Here is an 8,873-nt window from a genome sequence, read left to right as displayed (position 1 = left end):
AACTGCTTTTCCTAGGAATCCCATAAAATAACTAAGAAAGACTAACCACTGGAGAGAAGACACTAGATGTCGTCATCACAACCAGACAGACTTTTCGTCTATTCTTCTGAGGACAACTCAAGAGATGACCTAGGAGATCTTTATCTGTGTAATAAGATAAACTTTATTCACAGTGAAGTTTGGTCTCTCATCTTCCTGGTATCTGTCACCACCTCCCACAGAGCTCAGAGGAACTTAGTTTCAGGCCATTGCTTGTTCTTTGAACTTACTCGGTTCTCCTGAAAATCATTTGCTTACATTCCTCCATTTCCTTCTCCTCTCTGAAGAGGGGGCTATTTAAGTTTCTGCCACCTGGCCTCCTTCGAGTCTCAAATTTTGTATGGCTCATGTATGGCTTATGCATATTCACAAATTCGAATGCCCTGTCTCTTATTAATCTGTCTATTGTGAGTTAATATCAGCAGACTCACACTATTATAAGGGAAGGGAAAATTCTCTTTGCCCTACAGATTTGACACTGCTGGCAGATACCAGAATTTCTCTACTCTAGAAGCTGCAATCAAAAGAACCTAGGACTGATAAGTCAGGAAAAGGGTAAAAAAAATTCTTACCAGTCAGCCTCCTGAATTCCTGTCTATGGAATATGGAATACAGTCAAGCAAACAATAAAAATCAATATACATCTTTTTTTTTTTTTCCTTTCTAATTTTAGGAGGAAAGCATTTATAAGGTTTTTGGATATAGCAACGCTGGTGGGGTTTTTGTTGCTGTTTTGTTTTCGGTTTTGGTTTTTTTGGTATGTGTACTCATATTGGCTGATCCCTGTCCTCCCAGAAATCACATTTGTTTTTCTTTGTCTCTGTCTTTTTGTGTTGTTTGTCTCTCACACACACTCAAACTATAGGATTAAAAAAAAAAATGCCTCAAGTCCTTATAAGTCTGTTCAATTCACGCTGCAGGTAAGGTTTCCCTTTCATCTTGCTGTATGTCTTACGAGGCAGGCTTGGCCACCAAGTGAAGATTTCTCTCTGTTGGAGGCATGATTCTCAAGTCATGTCAGGTGGTCAGTGGGAAAAGATTGGGAAACCAATACACAAAATGTTAGTAGGCAGCATTTTCTGTGTCCAAACAGGCCAAGTTCTCGGGAGCATTTGTTTTAATAAAACTGTCCTGTCCTAAGGGGCTTTTGTCATTGAAACTTCTGTTGCCAGGTTATGCTGGAAAGTTCAATCCCACTTGTGGCTGCCTGGTGTCAGAGACTGGCAGGTCTGTGACTGGAGGCACCCAATTTGTCTATGTCTTTGTGAGTAAACGAGAGAAACCATTTACATGTACTCAAGTGTACGTTTGTGTGGTATGTGGTATCTACATATATATGTTTGTGTTTATACATGCTTGCATGTTGTCTCCATGGTGCCAAACTAACTTAGAAATAAATGAGCATTTATAAATTTAAAAAGTAAGTCCAAATGCTTTTGAAGTTCACATGACTTCAAGAAGCTGTGATCAATAAGAACAATATTGGTTTAATTAAAGAAACCTGTCAACATTAACTCTATTGTGGACACACAACTTTGATCTCTATTAAGTTTTAAAGATCATAAAAGTTATTATCTTAAATGGATGTAAGTGGAATCAACTCTTATAAATAAACTTTTTAAAATAATAATTATGTTTTCATAATATATTTACTTAAAAGATTTCCCAAATCTCTTTGACAACCGTACCCTTTAATTTTGCTAAGTTAAATTAAATGATAGATACCCACTGAATTTCTATATCATTTCCAAATAAAATAAAACACTAAAACATTAATTGCTGAACACGAAGTTCATCTACTTTTGACTTATTATTGTACAGAAATTAATAAATGTGGATTTGTTAGTAAATGTGTACTATTCCACATTTTAAAAATTGTTTAATCAAAAAACATGCATTTCTAAAAATTACAAAATGTGTATTCATAAAATACTCGTTCATGATTTTTCAAAATTGCTTACTTCCTAGGTTTTCACTGAGAATTAAGTCTACTAAGAAGTTAAAAATTCTAGTTAATATATGTAATTAAAACTGAAATTAAGGGAAAGAATTCTCTATGCAAAGTGTACAAGGAAAGCAAAATGTATATAGTAAAAAAAGTTGTAAAAAAATGCATAAAGATGTGTGCTTATGTTGAGGAAAAAATAACTTTTGTATAGTTTAGCAGGTTTTTAAAGATTGTTTCAAAATGAATGAATGGAAAAAATGTTATAGATAAAAATAAATGAATATAGAATGTTATAAAAAGAAAAGAGGTTTAAAAAATCTTGTACATTTAAACTGATGAAAGTAAAATAAACTTTAAGGGTTTTTAAATTAAGCCTTAATATCAAAAGTACACTGATACAAAAGAAGAATTCAATTTTTTCTTTTGAACAAGATTTTGTGTAGTATTGATAAGAGATAGCAAAAATATTTTCACTCACTTTTTTTTGAGTAGACTACAAGAAAAGAGAGAAAGAGAAACTCTATTTGTGCCTTTATTTAAATGTTGTCTTTATTAGGTGTTTTGATTATTTGGAAAAACTGTCTCCTCTTTATCAAAGAGTAAAGTTTTTTGACAAGTATGTAACTTTCTGTATTTGATATTTTTATGGGTATGTTATAGGTGAGTGTTCCAAAATTGTATGAAATTCCTAACATTCTGATATATAATCAGTAACAATTTTGGTTATATGTTAAATTGTTATAGGCCACAGAAATAATCAAATTTCCTTTTTCTCCTACCTGATTCCTTCAGAATGCAGAAACTGTGAGTATTCTGATTTTACTGGAATTATGCTTATTTGCATAAGTTCAAATAGTAATCTGTATTTCTTGTAACAGAACACAGTCGGAAATGCAGGTCATATTACCACGACTTTGACTGAAATGTCATATTTTCAGATATTACCAGACAAGTTTAAGGAACTGAGATTGACTCTAAGGAAACAATAAAAGCTCCCTTGGAAAAATTGACCAGTACCTTGCCCCTAGGATTCCCCTACGGTGTTTCTAGCCTTGAAGTAAGTCAATAATGTCACTTTCTGATAGACCCAGAAACCTCAAAATATTTGGGAGTTCTTGAGAAGAAGGGTACTCACCCAAGTCTACAGGTATTACAGGCTCAAGTTGAGGGCTTCTTAGCCTCAAAAGGCTTTTAAAAATCTAATCTGAGCCACATTTTTTTAAAAATTCAATCCTCTTTTGATGGGCAACACGGTTGGTTCCATGTTTTTGCTATTATAAATAATGCTGCATTAAACATGCGTGTGCAGGTATCTTTTTCACAGAGTGATTTGAGTTCCTCCAGGTATATTTCCAGTAGGGGGATTGCGGGATCATATGGAAGGTTGATTTTTAGATCTTTTAGGACTCGCCACACTGTTTTCCACAGAGACTGTACTAGTTTACACTCCCATCAACAGCATAGAAGTGTTACCTTCTCACCGCATCATCTCCAGCATCTGATGTTTTTTGAGTTATTGATGATGGCCATCCTGACTGGAGTTAGGTGGTATCTCAATGTGGCTTTAATTTGCACTTCTTTGATGACTAGTGAGGTTGAGCATTGATACTACGCAGCCATAGAGAAGGACAAAATTATGGACAATTTGGATGGACTTAGAGTCTATAAATAGTAATCTATCACAGAAACAAAGAACTGAGTAACACATGTTCCCACTCATAAGCAGACCTTGAACAATTATCATATAATTATCATATAAGAAAGGGATTGGTAGTAGTGGGAACCTGCCGGGAGGAGGGGAGGGAACCTCATCAACATTTGTATTCCTAACCCCAAATTGTACCTCAGATCTTCAAAATTAAAATTTTTTTTAAAGTCTAATCTGCGATAACTTATGAAAACTTCCAGCAAAGCAGATTTTTTTAAAAAGCCTGTGTGATAGTCACTATTCTTGCTAAACTTGTATAAATGATTAGGTCAAGTTTAATAAAACTAAACTTATTCTTAAAATACATTGAATTTACTGTTATCATCTTTGGTAGAAATGGAGGTGAATGTAGAGAGAAAAAATATGTTTCAGAAGAAAACTATTATGTACCCATTATTGGATTCTTGTTCATTGCTCTTGAGACTTTTCTTTATTTGCCATTTAGACTAGATTCTGAATTCTTTCCTGGCTACAAATTTTGAAACTAACATTTCCAAATTTTCTTCCATTTTTCTGACTTAGAGTTACTAAAATTAAAACTGTGTTTTCAGGCTGGGTACGGTGGCTCACGCCTATAATCCTAGCACTTTGGGAGGCCGAGGTAAGAGGACTGCCTGAGCCCATGGGTTTAAGACCAGCCTGGGCAACCTGGCGAGACCTCATCTCTACAATAAATCAAAAAGTTAGCCAACTACTTGGAAGACTGAGGCAGAAGGATCACCTGAGCCCAGCAGGTCAAGGCTGTGGTGGCTGTGAGTGTGCCACTGCACTCCAGTCTGGGTGACAGAGTGAGACGCCGACACAAAAAACACCAACCAAAAAAACTATGTTTTTCTGAAGCCCTGTAAGCTGAAACTGGTCAATTTAATAGACTTCAGAGAAATCACCTTACATTTAAACTGCAAACCAGGAGCATTTATGAGACTGCCACTGCCTGTCTCTGCTCCCACAGAAGACCCTTCCAACCCAAATCTAAGAATCTTCTCACCTGACTGCACTCCGGTCTCTAGAGAAACTAGCTTACAGACTACTGAAAACGTCAACCTTTGATTTTCTTCTGTTTCCATAAAAGTGATTCTTTTTAAAGACCTGTTTGCCTGCCCCATGCTGAGGCTGAACTTTGATGAGAGCCTTGCAAAAACCACCTTCTGAAATGAGAGACAACCGTCTAATTGGACTAACCTACTCTCAAGCAGAGTGTTTTAATGAGATTCTTTGCCACTCACCTGTTAACTTACTTCTTCTCTAAAGCCACCGGTTTGGCTTTTAGTTTATGGAACTTCTGGGAAAATTTCAGACAAGAGAAGGTTGAGGCTCAGAGAACATTACCCTGAAGTATGGTTCACTGGTATGCTGAGCGCTTTTGTATTAAGAGGACCGGAAGATCTTAGAAGCTCAGAACTAACGACTTTGTAATCTTCTCTTGTCCCCTCACCGCCCCCCCAAGCACAGGGAAGGGCTCTCTCTGGAAGTTCCCTTATATGACTGAGAAAAACTTCTTCCAAAAAGAAAAAAAGAGGGCAATTGTCTTAAAACCCCTCTACCTAGGAATCTCATCAAATGTCCAGGAAAGATTAACCGCCAGACAGACCTGTAATTTTGTTCTTCCGAAGACAACTCCAAGAGATTACCTGGGAAACTTTTTCTGTCTAATGACAACATTTGCTCTTGGTAAATCTGGTCCCTCGTCTTCCAGCTATGTGTCACCATCTCCCCCAGAGCTCAGAGGAACTTTGTCCTGAGCCTGTCCTTTTGTGCTCATTCAATTCCCCTAAAAATCACTGCCTGCACCTCTACATTTCCCTCTCAAAATTGTCGATGCTCCCCTATTTCTTTCTCCCTTCTGAAGAGGGTGCTAGTTAAGCTTCAGACATCTGGCCCTTCTCTGAGTCTTATATTTTGGTTTCTATGCTTATGCATGTTAATAAATGTGTGTGCCTTTTCTCCTGTTAAATTTGTCTATTGTGAGTTCCTTTCAGCAGACTCACACCCTCATGAGGGAGGGAGAATTCTCTTCACCCTTATAATAGCAAATACTTCATGAATATTAATGCATAAACTTTCTTTCTCCCCTAAATACTTTTTATTCGTGGCTCATATAAAGTTGCTGTACGCGCGCGACAATTTTAATTACCTTCTCTCAATCACTCCAGCTTCTTACCTCTTCCTTGGGGTAGACTGATCAGAATAGCCTATAATATCTTCGTTGCTGATACACTCCCTGTAAGTGCAATTTTGTCTCTGTTGATGACCAACAGCTTGTATACTTTCTTGGTTGTAAACTCAAGAGGCAAGTGAATTTCCATGTTGGACTCTGTTCTGTGACTTTAAGCTATTTCTTACTTCTATTTTTATTGCATATTGTATTAAAAATGAGGCATCTTGAGATCTCAATATGCTATTATCTATCTAAGAATACTCCGTAATATTCCTTGTGGGAAATCTTTGCTACATGTTGCGTGTGACAATGATTTAAAGCGAATATTTATTTAAAACCTCAACTTTACTAAGTGCCTCCTCAGAGTCCAGCTCATTCCCCATCGCCTTCTGTCTTTGCTGTTTCCCCATATCTGTTTAAATCCCTGCTGCCGTTATCAAGCTTTCTGCAATCATTCTTCCTTTCTTTTTCACTCACAGTTTCTATTGCTATTCCAGAATTCTCCAGTATGTTTGATTAGACATTATTTACCCAACGACTCACCACAAAGAGGGTTCCATGTCACACAAAGTTTGCAATTGTGACATGTTATCTCTTTCCTTTTTAAGATTCCCAGAGCACGTGGACCTACAAAGGCTCTGTGAAGCCCTTCTGTGAAATCCATTCTCGGTGAAGAATGCTGTGTTTTCAAAGGACTTAATCACTGTACTCTTGTTTCTTCAGTAATATCAGTTTCGGGAAGAGACGTCGGAAAGACTAGTGTTACTAAGTTTATGGTCTTCGTAAGTGCATAGCACAGTGCGTGGCACTTAATAATTGCATGGAAGGTTGCTGTAAGTACCTCTGGAGTTCAGCGAAGACATGGAACTATTTATCTGGAAGTGGGGGGACCTGGTCCTTGCTTTCAGGATGGCCGGCAGCAAACAGTAGAAACCCCTCTCATCTCATTTAAGTAGAAAGACACTTGTGGGATAGTGTTGTGGACTAAAAGTTTGTCTTCCTCTAATTTGTATGTTGAAATCCTAACCCTTCATGTGATGGTATTAGAAATTGGGGCCTTTGGGAAGTAATTAGGTCGTGAATGTGGAGCCCTCACGAATAAGATGAGTGCCCTTAAAATAGGGACCCCAGAAAGCTCTCTAGCTTTTGCAACATGAGGTACAGCAGTGAGCCAGTAATCTGCAACTGGAAACAAGGCTCTCATCAGAACCCGGCCATGCTGGGGCTATGATTGCTGACTTTCAGTCTCCAAAACTATAAGAAATTAAATTACTGTTTTTTCTAAGCCACCTAGTTTATGGTACTTCGTTATAGCAGCCTGAACTGACTAAGGCAGATAGAGGTTACCTTCCAGTCTCTCTGGGATAAATTAGGAGACTGCACAGTCTAAAACCTCCTAAAATGACAATGATGCTCTCTCAAATAGAGAGCAGATTGAGAGCAGATTATTTTTAATGTTTAAATTGATTATTGGTGCACTCTTTTCATTTTGCTGTAATGGTGGTAATATGGTGTTGTGGCAGAGAGATCTGGGTTTGAATCTCAGCTCTCTCTGAGGCCCTCAGCTGTGAAAGTCAGCCATCTACCTGGGTTGTATCAAATAGCGATCATACAACTTACTTTGGAGGACTCTTATGCGGTGGAAATGAGAAATATTTGTTAAACTCTTAGCACACAGTAGGGAATTCACAAAAGGTACATCTTGAAGAAAAATGTGCTTCTAATTATGGGAACACATCCTTAACCAGGTGGAGACACTGAAAGGCTCGGGAAGAGGGAGCAGGTTAAGAAGACACAGGTTTTGGCTGACATCTGGGATTCTCTCTTGGCCTGCTATCCCATTTGTTCTTGGTCCACAAATGGTGTCTTGGGGACAGAGGTCTCGCCTTACACCTGAGAGAATCTTTAATAGTTCCTTCCTTGTAGGGACTGGCTGAATGTTTGGACTAGAATACTTTAAAGACTTTCACTTTTTAAAGAAAACGGTTTGTTGATTCTAATTAATTTTTTAAAAAATGTATAGCAGAAACTAGCTAGCTTTAATTTAGGACTGACATTTACATGTTGCCTAAGAAGTGGAATCCAAGGTGGACAATTCGTTTTCATTTTGGTGAACAGCATCATTTAAATGTCAGAAAACTGCATATTTAACATTTGCAGTAATTAAGGGACTTTAATTTAATAATAAATCTCTCTGTCTTTATCTATTTACACTCTTTCCTCTGTCCTGGTCTGGCACTTTCCTTAGTGAATCAACTACGACTAATTGCTTCTTTTTGAAGTGTAAATACATTTAATTCTTCTTACAGGCCAAGTAGCACGTTTACTATTTAATTGGTAATTACCTTTTCCATGAATTACTTCCTTTGGGGGGCTTCTCTCAGGGGAGCAAAGAATTTCTGTTTACATGTCGCCACTGTGGAAATCAATCTCCCTCTAAATCGGTGGGAGGTAGCTCTCTGACATCCACCGAGGACAGCGTCCTCTTGGTTTGTGTTTCAACACAGGGGAAACCTTAGTCTGAGAGCCACACTTGTCTCAATTCCAAACGGGGACAGTACAGTAACCCACAGGAATACACTGTAAGTTAGGATTGAAAGATAAAAATACTTTGCAATTTTAACTCGCCTTACGTTGCAGTGTACAGGCTTAATATCTTTTTAAGTGTGTCAAATTATGGTTGACTTATATATGAGGATTCAGGTGTCTGTCCTAAGGAAAACTAGCCAAAGTGCTGATTTCTGTAACTCACTGTAATGGCGTCATGGGCGAGAACAAGAGGTCAGATGCTCTTTGGAGAACAAAGGTTAATTTGTGTGTCCAGGATAGAGCATGATACAATCGCTTATAATAAAAATCAACCAATAAAATCTCAAGGCGGTTTGTACACATAGCTTTTTGATATTCTGTGATACACAATAAATGAGGAACAATGTAATTCAGCCTAATGTTTACATTATTCTTTAGTCTTTTAATTGAAATAATGATTTTACTTTTTAAACTTAGGAAATGCATGTAGA

Source organism: Carlito syrichta, unplaced genomic scaffold (assembly GCF_000164805.1).
Source record: "Carlito syrichta isolate Samal-C Ts95f unplaced genomic scaffold, Tarsius_syrichta-2.0.1 Scaffold301567, whole genome shotgun sequence".
Taxonomy (NCBI): Eukaryota; Metazoa; Chordata; class Mammalia; order Primates; family Tarsiidae; genus Carlito; species Carlito syrichta.
This window is presented reverse-complemented; position numbering follows the sequence as displayed.